Raw genomic sequence first — 15,000 nt, forward strand, 5'->3', positions numbered from 1 at the left:
CCAAGCCCCGCTGACATTAAACCATAAGACACAGTTTTAGTTTTATGCCTGTTGAGGCAGTGGAAGTCTAAGAGGCGTTGCCAATTTTGCTGGATATATTCACATTTTGACCTTTCCATGATACGAAACTGATAAATATAGCAAAATCGGTTTTCACATCTTTAGGGTAGATATTTTTCTGATTGAAATGCTTCTCTGAGGCATGTTCTTTTTTGTTTTATGAACTTTCTCCCCCAGCTAGAAAGAAAAATAGAAACCTTCCTGTCCTAACTGGTTTGGACAAGCAAATCAAGAAGGGCTGCAGATGTTTAGAGTGGTTACAAGAAAATGCCAGCATATATGTTCTCCTTATCTCTAGGAAAGTCAGGGAAAGATACACAGCCTTTGAATTGCGTCATCCATTGAAAAAGAAATGCACTTCTTCCAACAGGAAAAATGCCAAGGGAAAAAGCAGCAAGAAGAGACAGTAATTTCCACCACAGACGGTGACTGTATAAGGCAAGTACTCAGGTGATGTCAGAAGAGCAAAACAAGAATCAAGCAGTGAAACACAGAGCAGATCAGAAGAGGAGGGCTGTACATCTAGTACTGCAGTGTGGAGGTCCCCCATTTACAGAACATTAATCAGGCAGTGATTGATTTTTAAGGAAAGGCTGGGTACTGTGGATAAAGGATCATCACTATAATAATGCAGATAAACTGGCGCCCTGGAACCTGGAGAAATGTTCTGTATTTGCCTAAATAATGGAGATAAGGTAATGAAAAGCTCTGGGATGCTGGAACCATCCTTGGGCTGCAGGCAGAGGGCACAAGGCTGTGAAGGAGCAACCACAGCCTCATGGACAGGGAGAGGGAACAGGGCAGATACTGGCTTGAAATGGGACCACTTTTTCTTTCCTGACAGTTTGGTGAATGGAGAAAAAAGGGTCTTTGCTTTCAATAAAATTGAAGATCCTTTGCTCCAGTGAGAGGTGACCTTTTACAAGGTGAAGATCTCAGCTCATTTCTATGAACAGAGCAGATTTATGGCACTTGCTCTATTTTGCATGAAGTAGCACAATTCTATGGGAGGGAGAAACTGCAGCATGAAATCATTAGTGGGGCAAGACTGTGCACTATTTCTGTTCTTCGCTGACAATCAGAAATTGATAAGTTACCCATAAGACAGTTCTCTTTTCATTACCTTGGGGCTTTTTTGTGAAGAAAAAAATTGCTATAATCACAGTAGTATATATACATAGAGTATATATCTATCTATAAAACGTGTAAAGTGAAAAAAAAAGCCACTCATGATAACAGAATCAACTAGTAAAAAATCAAAATATTGAACAAAAGAGAGAAGGGAAACCAAAAGAGAACAAAATTTTGAAGTGTGGTATCAGTTCTGTTGCTGCCATCATTTGAACTTAGTGACTGAGAAATGGGATCAGGCAAATGACTTTTTTGCCAAGTTTATCCTTTACTACAACACCCACTGCCAGTAAACGTAAGGTACATGTCCCCATGGGGAGCTGAAGGAGCTCTGCCTGAGCAGTCACATCTGCCTTCAGGGAGGTGGTGGGGTGCATATGGAAATAATTAGTGCCCTGGGGAACTGGAAAAAAAAAAAAAATTCTTCAGACTCCACCAAACTGTCTTTGTGGGCCCTGCATTGATGTCTCCAAAGTGTTTGCCTCAGTTTACCTCAGCTTTGAGACTCTATTTACTGACGCTGGTTAAGAGAGAGAGCAGACATACATTCTGTGACCCATGAGGACTAATGCAAACTCAGCAAGAGGTGATTTGTCTGTTACCTCTTTCATCCACATGGTGCAGGGAGAAACTAAGGCTTTGATGTTCCACGGATTTTACAGGATACCTAGAGTTGGGTCCCTTCCTCTGTCCAAAGCCTTCAAGTGCAAGCTAAATCCGGGAAACATTTATCCTTACAAGAAACAAATAAACAAACAAACAAAATGATGTCCTCTATGATATGACATCCATGTAGGCAACGAGCAGAGAAGAAACGAGTGGTTGCATGAGCTGCAGTGCTGTGTCTGAGATGAGTATCTGGGTACCCGCAGTCCATCAGAGCCTGGCATCATCCACAGGCTCTTGTGCCAATAGGTAAGGACAGAATAGCAAATCTCTACAGTCTCACATGGGTACCCTCAGCCTGCCAGATGTCACAGGGAAAAGCTCCTACCACAGTCCATGATTCCATAAATTCAGTTTCCATAGAGCTGGCAGTGTCTCCTGAGGCACTGCTGGTTTGTGGATGCAGGAGGGGTCCATTGGGGTTCTCTTACATTTATTACAGCAGAGAGAGGTTTTAAGTTTGATCTGAAAATGTGGCTCTTAGCTAAAAATCTGTCTTTCTGTTGATTTATTTTGAATCATAGAGATGAAGAACCAGGAAAAAACTAACACCTTCCTTTACCAGGCTAGTTTCAGATTTCAAGGGCCCAGTAGCCTGTATCCTTTATTTTACCAGTAAAACTGATTCCCTGAAAGTTGTACCAAGAACGCACAAGCTGGCTTTGTGCTTACCATTCAACATCAACCCAGAGAGGAGCCCACGATCTGCACCATGACTTCATCTAAACAGGACAACTTTTCCCTCCAGCGCCTTTCCAGAGCTGTGATGTTCTCAGAGGGTGGCTCTATGCAGCACAAGGGGCTGTGAAGCTGAGCCAGACTGGTAAGGTGGTGAGCAGGATGGGATGCTCATTGCTCAGCTCTCGAGTCAAATATTCAAATAAAAAAAATATAGGCATCCGCTGAGAAAATCACATTTAATTAGAAGGGAATAAAATGAACATGCAGAATAAAAAGGAGACCAGAGCTGCTGCAGAAAGGAAGTTGAATTAATCCATCTGAGAATTCTCTGATTATTATTAATAACACTGAGCACTTATGTAGCATTTTTTGGGTCAAGTTCATTGCTGTAAATCATCACAACAAATGCGGAATGTAGGTTATTCTTCAGCATCCAAATGTCACGTCTAATGTATATTAGCTTAGTTATCACTATCATGTGATAAGGGGGTCAATTCTGTCTTTGTTACTGAAGGGCTTTTCCCCTCTATCCCGCAAATAAGAATTTCACCCCTTGTGCATCACCTGAGTCTGTTTCTTGGCAAATACAGTTTGGAATAAAAGATACAGAACCTAATATGGAATAGCTATTTTCATCTCCAGTGTAATTTTAAAACGTGTTCCTTTATGCTAAAGGCTATTTTAGGCAACTCTTTTATACTTTGGTTTCAACAAACATTATGTTTCCTACTTCAAGCCCCAGAACCCTGTGTGAAACAGCACTCAGTCCCTTTCATCTGGAAAGCCTGAATATGAACCCACCAGCAGCCAAGCTATTACACCAGCCAGGTCCATGGGAAACCAGGGACTGAAATAAGTACACTTAGAACCATAGAAAATGTTCCTGTAAAACCCGGGAACCACACACAACTCTGCTCCCCCTCCTCAGTTCTTCAGGTCTGGCAGCTTCAGCAGATCCTTAATCATTAACAGCCACGATCATATGCTGGGCACCATGCTTTCTGCAACACCTTTTATAGTTAGAATTCCCTTCTCTGATCTAACATCAAAGGTTTGCAGCCTCAGCTGGTGATCTGTTTCATTCACATGCCTTATTTGCAGTCCATTGTCTTAATTCAGTTACAGTTGAAAATGAGTACAGGTCAAAGCGAGATTTTACATTATGATATTTTTCGAGACACACTCTGGAGACTGATGCATAATCTGACAGAGAGAAACTATCCTGAAGCAGATCTCACCCTGTATAGACAAGTTATTTGTGTAAGCAAGAGACCAGTTAACAGGTTGGAAAAACAATTGTGAAACAGCTATTTAAAAAAAATCTGTTTGTGCTGCAAATAACATCAACAGGAACATTCCTGGAATAAAGGCGTATTTTCGTGGAGTAAATGTGCTTGAGAGTTTGAAATGTTTGGGAAAGGTGGGTTGGTAGCTAGTATATTTTAAATTCTCTTTTTATTTTGATTTTTTTTTTAAATAATTCTGATTAAATGCAAGTAAAGGCAGAAAATCCCTGAAAACACAAAACCAAACTGAGTGCTGATTGTTTTTAAGCTTTCCTAAGATGATGGAGTGTCATGTTGTTTTCAGCTGCTCGGTTCCCTTGGAGAAAGGGCACGTCTGTGCAGTGTGTGCTGAATTCAGGTGACAGTGACAGACTGCAGCCATCAGAAGGGTTGGGTTGGCTTTTCGGGCAGCTCCGGTCATTGCTGTTGACAGCGTGTGACTAGCCAAGTTGGGCAGACGCGCAGCTCCACACCCTGAGGCAATTCAGCTCAAAGGGTGTTCGCTGCCTCGCTTACGCCTCTGAGTTATTTCCCCTCATATGAGAACTGCTCAAAACAGGGGGAAAAAGGGATTTGAAGGGGGTGTGCTATGGCTGCTGCACTAACCTGGAAAAGGATTGTAGGGAGAGTGGCTTCATGCTGTAATATGTTTGCAACCTGCATTTCCATGTTCACTTCAACACATTCAGTGCTGGCTTTGCCAGGAAGCTGGGCTGGGACCCTTGGCTCCTCTCCCATATGCTCTTCACACCCCCCTGAGGTCCCAGTTTGGGTTTCTGTCTCCAGAGAGAGTAGCTGAACCTCCAAGCTGCCATGACCCCACAGCTGCTGGGAAAGCCTGTGTGGTGTGTGGTGCTGCTGGCTGGGAGTGAGGGGGAAGCATCGTGGGCCCTTCGGTTGTCCCCTTCAGTGGATGCCTGATCAGATTGTGCAAGTGACCTCAAAGGAATTGTCTGCCCAAGAATTATTATTTTCAGAATAACATTCATCTAGGCAGGCTGAACTAAATTGCATTCATGTACACACATACACACACATGCACGCACACGATGTTTTCATCAAATTTCCTAAACTGTATATTTCCTAAATTTGTGTAAATACAAATTGTTTTGTATTAATTAATCTACTATGTTTTCCAGAATAAAGTTGCATTTTCTTTACAAGTTTGTATGGATACAAATTTTGGATGGACTGTTCAGACTCTGATTATTGATTATAATCACCTAATTTTACATTATTTTCCATTAAGATGAGTATCTGACATCACTGGACTGAATACCATCCACCCTGCCAAACTGCCTGAGTGCAGCAGCATCTTCTCTCTCAGCATCAGCAAATTCAGCCCCTGTGAGCCATGTCCTGTGATACAGCACTTGTCCCCGTGTGACCAAAGAGAATGGGGTTGTTCAGCCCCCAAGGCACAGGTACTTTTTTCAGGGTGAGATGGGTTGCCATCTGGAGTTGCTATCTTTCCTAATTGAAAACAAGGTTCTGGAGAGCTTAGATATATTAAACTCTACATTTTTTTAGTTTGGTTAAAGTTAGATGAGAAGAATCCTGCCTCAGGTGCTCAGGCTTCATAAGTCAGGCTTCATAAGTCATAGCTGTTGAAAATAAACCTCTTCTCCCCTATGACAAATTACAATGCACTATTATTGATATTCCTCAAGGTACTGACAGCAGAAGTGGAACCAATTCAGATCACATGGTGCTGGGCAGAGAATCTCTCACCATGTTTAGACATCAGCCAGCACAGAAGAAATACCAAATGGGAATTCATCATGAGACTCATCTTGGTAAGTCAGAACTCTTTAGACTCTTTAAGGGAGTGTTGAATTTAGAGCATCGTTCAAATTGATGATGAATTAGTTTCCTGTTTGTACACTAAATTGCATTTCAGAAAAGGCATTTTTTTTCCCTCAGAAATGATAAATTTTAATTCTAAAATTGCTCGGCTCCATCTGGTATCTTATCAACACAATTCCTACACAACATTACAATTACAAAAATAAACTTCTGGTCCTTTTCCCCATGCCTATTGCTATGGAGTACTTCTACTGCTTTTAGTAGGGCTGTGAAAGGTAGCATGTGTGACCTTGTGGGCACCATATAATCTGATGCCTGAGCTAAGGAACTGCTTGCTAAATTTTCCTTTTTTTTTTTTTTTTTTCCTCTACAACCTCCTTGAATACAGCTGTGGTTCATAAAGATCATAATCTGAAACAAATGAGTCTCTCAAATGCAACTGGATCCCCAGTTTAGAGACCTGAATTCATATGGCAGGTGATGAGGCATGAGAAAAAAAAAAACAAACCAAAAACCATAGCTGCTGAACCTGTAATTTCTCCATTTGGGTCCATTCCTCCATCCCCATACAGCCTGAGTAATTTCAGATATGCACCTTCAGTACACCAAAATATTTGGGGAAAAGGATAAACCCAGAGATATCTCCCACTCCCTTCCTCACCTCCTTCACCCTGTAATTTTCCAAAGAAGAATCAAATTATAACAATTTTGCCTCAGTGACTGGGGCAGGCAGTCTTTCTTCAGAAGATGTCCTGAAGAGTTTATGCTGCACTGTCATGGAAACTTGCAGATGGTTGCTGCTCGTTCCTAGACAGGCAGTGTGTGTGTCTGTGTGCCTCCATGCAGGAGGCAGAGAGCTGTAGAACTGCACCTTTGTCCATGCAGTGCCCGAGGTATCAGGAAAGAGCAGAGCGGAGCAGATTCGTGTGGTCATTCATCTAAGGGATTTCTCATGCTGAGGGTCTCTACCTGCATGTATGACCAACATCACCTGTTTCAAGGTGAAATAATATCATGAGTGGAAAGAATCTCTGTTTTATTTCTGCTAAGTGGTTTTTCTATTCTGCTAAGGTCTGTTTCTACCAAGGTGTCTGAAGATGAGAGCAGCTAAGTCCCTTGGAGAGGAAAACTCATCACTAATTTTGAACTAAATTTACAATGGTTTTGATCTTCCAAAACTAGTTTTAAAAATAAATGAGCAGAATTACTTTTATTTAGCTCTACCCCTGACTTTATTCACACATACTGAATTGATTGGTTCTTGAACAAGAATTGATTGAAATTCAGTATTTTAATTTTAGTTGGAATGGTAGAGATGGAGCAACCTCATCTCAGAGAGGCTTTTCAGTGGACTTACCTGTCCAGTATAAATGGCCTCTAAAGAAGGGAAACCATGAGTTTCCAGAAGCTTGTAACTGGCAATGAAAGCATTGATCTTCTTGTGAAATTTAATCCCAACTCCAAAGAACCAAGGAATTAGAGATTCTCAATAAAACAGTCAGAAGTTACTGTTAGGTTTTGTTTTAATATTTTTCCCCCCAAATGTCATTCTTGGAAGCAACAGGACTGTTCTGCAACTCCTGGAGAAATGCAAAGGTCAGCTTCCAGCAGAGTGTTAGCATGAAAAATTTCAGCACAAAGTGTTCTCACCTTTGTAGGTTATAAACACACTAAATGCTGGATCTTCAAATAGAATGACTCAAGGAAAATTACCATTCTATCTAGCATCCACATGTACTGTATATACTTTTTGGACTTTTACCATCCAAACTTGGTCCTGCATAATTAAAATGAAGATGGGGTAGGGGTGATACATTCCTGGAAAGTTTTACAAGTGAGTTTTCTGCTCCAGAGATTTTCTGAGGGTCCATCGAAGGGACACCAGAGGCACATAGCCTGACAGAAGAGTTTTACTTGATGATTCCTGATGCTTTCATCACCTGCCTCTAAAAGTTACCAGAGGAATGACTTTGAGCAATCCAGATCTGTGTCTGTCAAAGCTGTCTTGTCTGCCAGCCAGATGGTTGATAGGTTAGGGTGACCTTCTGCTTCCAGGGCAGCTTCCTGGCCACAAGACAAATAGCATTTCTTCCCCTGGATCCAGAGGTCACAAGAGCCAATGCATTTAAAATAAGCAAGGCCCTGACACATCCTTGTCTGAAATGCCATCTGAAATTCTTGTGGTGTTATTATTATTATTATACCCAGCGTTTAACATCACTAAGCTACCACCCAAGCAGCCAAACAGCCAATATCTCCATTGGTGGGCACAGAGCCATTCACTTTGTGGTTATCCTGCAGGGAGGGATTTGGCTGCTGGTGGCCAGGGCAGGCAGGGCGAGCAGGGCAGCGGGTGCTGGGCAAGGGACTGTGCGATGCCTCGCTGCGCATGAAATAGGCACAGTGAGGGGCTTCCTGCTCTCCAGCTTCTCCATGTCACCTCTGAGTGGGCCATGGGTCCAGACAGGACTTCTGCTCTGTGGGTTGTGCTGGGACCTTGGCACAGGGTGATGATTTCAGCTACTTCAGTGTGGCTGAGTGCGGGCAGGGGCACCTGGCTTTCATAAGCAGCTGCTTACGAAAGTGCTCCCATTCTGCTCCTGAATGCCTGCCTGCCCTTCAGCTACCTCGGGAGAGGTGAGCAGATGGGTGATCAGGTGCATTTATGTTTTAATCCCTTGTTAAAAGGAACACACAGGCTTTGAAATATTCTGTTTTAAGTAAATGGCTGCAAATAAGGTGTGAAGCCCACAGCCAGGGTCTACCCCTCACTCTGCCCTTTGTACTTGTCTCACCCTCTGGTTGGTGCCTCCTGCACAGCCACCTCCTCTCCCCACTGCACACTCCCCACCCCCTCATTTATTTTTTTAATTTTCCAGTAGGCATATCAATTAGATGAGGGCTTTTCCTTTTAAATATTGGGATTTTCACTTGGCCTGATAAGGCTGTCAGGTCTTGTTTGCTGCTCAACAGTTCATGCTTTGGTGCTGGACAATGCATGAATGTTTAAATTGCCTGAAATGTCTAATTGAATTATCCTCAAATTACAAATCAAAATAGGGGAGGCTGTCCCTGGCTCACAGGCTCGTTCACTGGGATGTGTCTGCCATGCTGCTGCTTTTCTTTATATTTTCTTTTCTGCTTCCGACTAGGCCTGTGTTAAATGAAACTTAAATACTGAAAGCATTTCTGTTTGCGTGTGCAGGGGGAAGTGATGCCGAACGTAAAGGGAAATTTATTCACATTCCAGCTCTGAATTCTTTTTGTGCTGCACAAAAATGAATTCATGAAATTTATATCAATGCATAGGAAAGGAAAACACCCAGCTGCTATTTACAAAGAAACTTCCTTTCCTTTTCAGCCACAATGATATATCATATAAAATACTTTCAGGCAGATATATATAAATACCATTTAACTATTTTTTTTTTTACAGCTCACAGATTAAGGAAACCAACTGCCATAAAAAAGATTTGATATATCTAGCCAGCACACATGATAAAATCAGCTTCTTAAAGCCTTGCCATTAATACAACAAGGGAGAAATTTAAACCCATAGGATTTTCTTTTCTAAGTTGTTAAGGGAGGCAGAGCTGGGTCTCCATGCATCACATCTGCCCTGTTCTGCAGCCTCCCCAGCATCACTGGAGGCTGATAAGGACTCTAGTCAGTGCAATAATGCTTCTTCCATGGATGTAATATTTTTTATAGAATTTATTAATATATGATACAGGGAGTTTAACTACATCCAACCTCAATCATTTTGTTACTGAACCTTAACTTGTCCAGTGACTGCCTGAACCAAGGGCTCAAAGTGTTGGTGCTGCACACTGTGTCCAGCACTTGCACCATCCCTCCTCTCCCCAGAAAACACCCCTTGAGGGGCTGCAGACTTCATCAAGGCATTGGTGCCTCCCTCTGTAGGTCCCAGGACACCCCATGTGCTCTGTGTTTGTGGCTCAGGTAAGGAGGCCTTGCCAGGGCTCACAGCACTGCCTGGATGCTCACATCCAGGAGGGCTGGGCTGGCAGGACACTCTGTCTAATCAGGAGAATTGCCAATCCCCATGGATATATCAAACTGTGCCATGGTGCAAGACAGGAGCAGCAGGACAAGTGTTTACATGTTGCAGTGAGTGCTTTTGTTTTAACTAAAGCCAAAAGTAAAACAAGTTCAGAACATGCCAGGTATCTTGGTATTAATATTCTCAGTATTTTTTCCTGAATACTAAAATTAGTTTCAGGCCACTTTCAAGGACAACTTCTCTGTAAATTCATAATTAGACAACTATTTCTGTGCTATAAATGTGGTTGAAGACATAACAATTATGAAGGAACCTTAAGGAAATGTTTTAGATAAAATCTTTATCAGTGGAAGATCAGCTCTGAAGGGATATTTTTGATAAGAAAAAAACATGTATTAATATTTAAAATGTTAACACTTCAGTAATTGAAAACTAATAAATACTATAACATCAGTTGTCAGTTGTTTTCTGCTGGTTTTTTTGGTTTTTTTTAACATTTGATTGCTTTGTGGGCAAAGATTACACCTGCATGAATCAAGCACACTCAAATAAAAGCATCCTTCAGAAATGCAGAAAGTTCTAATTTGTAACTAATTGTACTGGGCATCTTTTAAAATGATGTAGACCTTGGCAACATGTGCCCAGATGAAACCAGTGAAAAGCACTTAATGATTTTATATTACCAAAATCACAGAATACAGATCTCCCTCATTACAATTTCTTGCTCCCTCTTCAAATAATATCAAAGCCCAGTAATCTAATTTCTCTGGGTATTGTAACACTAGTTCCCAGTGATGGGACAGTGAAGGAAGAGCACATCAGGCAACACCAGGCTCTTCATCATGGTGAAATTGCTGCACCTCATATTATTTAGCAAGGTTTTCAGCTATGCTCAAGACATAACCCTGGTTTCAGGTTTGGAGCTCTTTCACTGTGCTCTAGTCTAATCAGATTTGCACCCAATCCTCCCATTACTTGCTGTGGCTATCTCATCATGACTAAAGCATGACAAGAGCTCAGCCAAACAGCAGTGATTTTGGGGCTGCTAATGTTAGTAGGACTTGAGGGACCTTGCCAGAATTTCACCAGGGAGTACCCTACTCTCCAAAGTGATGTCCTTCTTCTGCAGACTGGAGGTGGGGATGTTGGTGCAGCAGTTTTGATGCCTGAAGCAGGGATCAAAGCCTTCCAGAGGCACTTTCTTTCTCAGTGGTCACAGAGAGATTTTAACCTGGAAGTTTTCTTCTGCAAAATGTGTCTAATATTTAAACCTGCTGGATATCATAGTCTATGGCATAATGGTTATTACTGTAATTTCATTAAATTGCCCCCCAATCACTCTGCATCATAGAATCATAGAATTGTTTAGGTTGGAAAAGACCTGTAGGATCATCAAGTCCAACCGCATTCACCACTAAACCACGTCCCCAAGTGCCACATCTACATGTCTTTTAAATAGGTCCAGGGTTGCTGACTATACCACTTCCCTGGGCAGCCTCTTCCAATATGTGACAATCCTTTCAATGAAAAAGTTTTTCCTAATATCCAATCTAAAACTCCCCTGTGCAACTTGAGACCATCTCCTTTTGTCCTATCACTTGTTATCAGAAGAAACTGAACTCCATCTTGCTAGAACCTCCTTTCAGGTAGTTGCAGAGAGACAGAAGGTTTTTCCCTTCCCTGAGCTCCTCTTTCTCCAAACTAAACATTCTCAGCTCCCTCAGCTGCTCCTCATAAGACTTGTGCTTCAGACCCTTCATGTTCCCACCATGTTAGATGATTATTTTTGCTCTGCCTTATTTAAGATTTTTTTCCAAACAGGGATATAAAATAATTCCTAAGGGACCAGCAAAAACTGTTAGGGAATAATCTCTTGGGAACTAAAGACAACCAAAATGCTTCCCTGTTTAAATAAAATCCTCCCATCCCATGGCACGCGTTACCTGACCTCACGCAGGTACCTGGCAGTCACTGGGGAATTACTTCAGCTTCCTCCTCTGGCTTGGGCAGGAGGAGCCCTGCTGTGAAGGAGGAGTGCAGGTTGTGGCAGCCCCTTGGTTTCAGGGGGCCTAACACAGGCTGTGCTCTTCATCTCTGTCTGGTAAAGGCAAAGAACTTGGAAGGGGGAATCCCAGCCAAAGGACCCAGGTTTAGCTACTGTGTGTCAGTGTTGATCTGCTGAAGGACTGGTCCATGAATTGCTTTTGTTCTTGAGTGGAAAAGGAGTGTGAAGCCCATCCAGGGAGTCAGAATATAAATGGTGAACATTATCTCTTGCACCAAAATAAATAAGGATATGTAGTATTATGTGAAAGATGAAGAGATCACTCTAAAACTAGACTATGAAGCTTCCAGCCCCTCAGCATAAGAGAAAGGGTTTCATCAGCTTTAGGGGATGCAGGAATGCATGAGTGCGATCCCTTTGTTAATGCACCACCAGCAGTGCACGTATCTGGGACAGGAACAGCAGAGTTAGGTGAAACAGAACCAGGACCTACCTGGACACATGTACAAGCAGCAGCCATGACCTTCTCCAAAACCACAATAGAAAGAGTTCAAGAAGTCTGGTAAATTTGGGCAATAAATGTCTGAAGAGGCACTGCAGCCATTCCCCCCCTTCAGTGCTCTCAGCTACATAATCACCAGGACACAGGAAGTTTTTACAAGTACATTTTTATTTAAAATAAAAATTAATTGTGGTGCCTTTTTAAAATAGGGTACTGCACAATCTGTATATGCAACACAGTTTTTGGTACGGAACATACTTATTGAACAATATCCTTAAATACTAAATATACATTAATGGCTTGTTTGAGAAACATGACAACATTAATTCTGATATTTTTTTTCTCTTTAGTCATATAACCACTGATACAGATTTCCTATAAACAATATTTGTTTTCATCTGTACATGTGGTACACAGTCAAGAAGGCAGATCTTAGAATATTTACATTCATGCATTGATTTAAACACACTATTTTGCAGTTTAAAATAATATATTTTTCTTTGTACAGGTGCAGGGAGTATTGTAATACATATCTACCATAGGCCTGATTCTCCATTGCTTGGCAGCATCTATGGTCATGACCTGGTTGGAGCAGGGCTCCCACACTTTCTCCACATGCTGTGACCAGACGGCATGCAAGACTGGACAATTAGGTCTCTGTATAGATATATATCAATATATTTATATTTCATACTTAGTAGAACTTTCCCCTTTCTTTCCATGTCTGTTTTTGCAGCATCTGTCCAAGGCAGAAATGCTTTCCTGGGCACACTGCTGTGTCAGGTGTGGGACAGGAAGGGCAGCAGGGCTGAGGCTTCAGCTCCACTTTCCTGTCTTATGAATGAGGAAACTCAACACTTGGCAGCTCAGGCCCTTAAGGTGCATTCCCTGCTAGTGGTGATCCTTGAGAAGAGATTCGGAGCTGCTGCTCTCCCTCAGACTGAGTGCAGCAGTTTGCTGAGTCTGGCCGGTGGGGGTCAGAGAACAGCAAGTACCTCCTGTGTAGAAACTGGCCTCCTTCGCATCTGCTGGGGATCTGGCTATTTTGTGTAGGGAGCTGTGCAGGTCCTTTCTACCCCTGATATTTTAGTGGCTAAAAAGGAACTCAAAATGCTTGTAAAGCTGCATTTTGGGTTGCCAGTTCCCCAGATCCAGGATCACTGCTTAGTGAAGCATTTATGTATCCGGCCTGTTCCTTTCCCTTAGTATTTAATTATAGTACAATAAGGAAGCACAGAAGCCTCTCTTATAAAAGCTTTGCAAGTAATCTATAGAGTGTTATAGAGTGTTAAACCACATCAGCCCCTCAGAAGTCACCTCTCAGTGACATCCCCTGTCTAGCCTCCCTTTTCTGAAGAGTTACATCTGATTCCAGTATACTTTTCCAAACTCCTTCCTCAAGATCACTTTAAATTTCAGTGCAATGCAGTCAAGTGTACTTGGGCAGGAACCTACAGGCAAAACTACCCCATGCAAGATTTCCCACCTCTCCCTGCCATGCTGTGATGAGAGCCAAGGGTCTGGGCAAGCAGAGGAGCAGCTCTCAGCCCATCTGCTGCTGCTTTTCTGTGGCCAATGCATTATAAAAGCACACAGGGAATGTTTGCTCAAGAACTATGCTGGCAATTATATGCCCGATGCATTTATCAGCATGTTGCGTGTAACGACGGTGTATATCTGCCTACGCAAATAAGCTACAAGTATTTCTCTCAAAATACTGCCACAGAGCTGGTACCTACTTTTGTCTTGATTATACAGATGGGTAAACTGAGGCACAGAGAGGCAAAATTAGTTGCTAGTAAACAGCAGATCACTGGCAGAGTTGAAAATAGATGCTAGGTGGCATGTGCTGTGTCTTGCAATGCCCTGCCTCTCCGTTCTCCATGAAGTTTTTAAAGTTTATGTTCTCCTGAGGAGTCCTCATGGTGCCTGGGCAGGATTTGCTTGTGGGTTGTGTCATGCACCAGGGTCTTCTCTAGTGAGGACATTTTACCACTGATATCACTGAAAATCAGACAGTGTTTGGTGACCATCTCTTTCTACTCTTTTTTGCAAAAACACGTATTTTGATGGACATAATGACCTACAAATCCCTTTTGTGATTTTGACCTTAGAGAACATGCCTTTAAAGCTGTATTAGGAAACAAATAAAATCAACAACCTTTAGGAGAAAGTTCTAATCCTGAGCCCATATTATGCTAAACTTTTCTGCATTCATACTTTATACTCTCAGATAAACATGCAACCAGTCTCAAACTATGCCACGTTTCCACATTTAGGCTGAAACAAGTGGAGTAAAAAAAGAAAGGCAAACATAGGTAACTACTCCTAAATAAATGTTATACCTTAAAAATATTCTAGAAATACACTTGCAATATTTTTATTGCAGTATTTAGGGGCTAAGTGCTTTAGGCAATCAACATTTGGGATACTAGACCCAAAGTGTAAATTCTGTCATTTTAATCCCACTTTGGATCTAAGAACATATCACTGTGTCTTGCGTGAGCACACAACATGAATGTGGCTGAGAATGATCATACTCTTGGGCAAAGGATTACTTGCCTCCTTTCACTTCTGCAATTGCATTCACTTCCCAAGAAAGTCTAGCTTTAAAAAATAATTTTATGCAGTTAAACTTCTACACAGTGATGACAGACTAAAAAGCTAAATGAATAACTACATAAATTTCCCAAGAGCAATATATAGCAGCATTTCATTTTATAATTGAAAAGGTACTTATATTTACATACACACTATTGTTCGATAGGTAACAGATGGGCCTGAGCTGAGACTGCTGATTTGAACATTCCAGAGCTTTTTTTTGGGAAGATCTGCAGAA

At 41.8% G+C, this 15,000-nt stretch overlaps 1 protein-coding gene across 1 annotated transcript in view; it reads left to right on the forward strand.

Annotated features, from left to right (window-relative positions):
• The window catches only part of UNC79 (unc-79 homolog, NALCN channel complex subunit), a 136,611-nt gene extending 121,611 nt beyond the window's left edge, over positions 1–15,000 (forward strand). Inside the window, exons 43-45 of the transcript XR_011151457.1 lie at positions 5,074–5,248; positions 5,495–5,620; positions 14,929–15,000. The gene's annotated coding sequence lies outside the window, so the exon portion shown is untranslated. The remainder of the gene's footprint in view (positions 1–5,073; positions 5,249–5,494; positions 5,621–14,928) is intronic.

The sequence above is a fragment of the Aphelocoma coerulescens genome, chromosome 5 (assembly GCF_041296385.1).
Source record: "Aphelocoma coerulescens isolate FSJ_1873_10779 chromosome 5, UR_Acoe_1.0, whole genome shotgun sequence".
Lineage (NCBI taxonomy): Eukaryota > Metazoa > Chordata > Aves > Passeriformes > Corvidae > Aphelocoma > Aphelocoma coerulescens.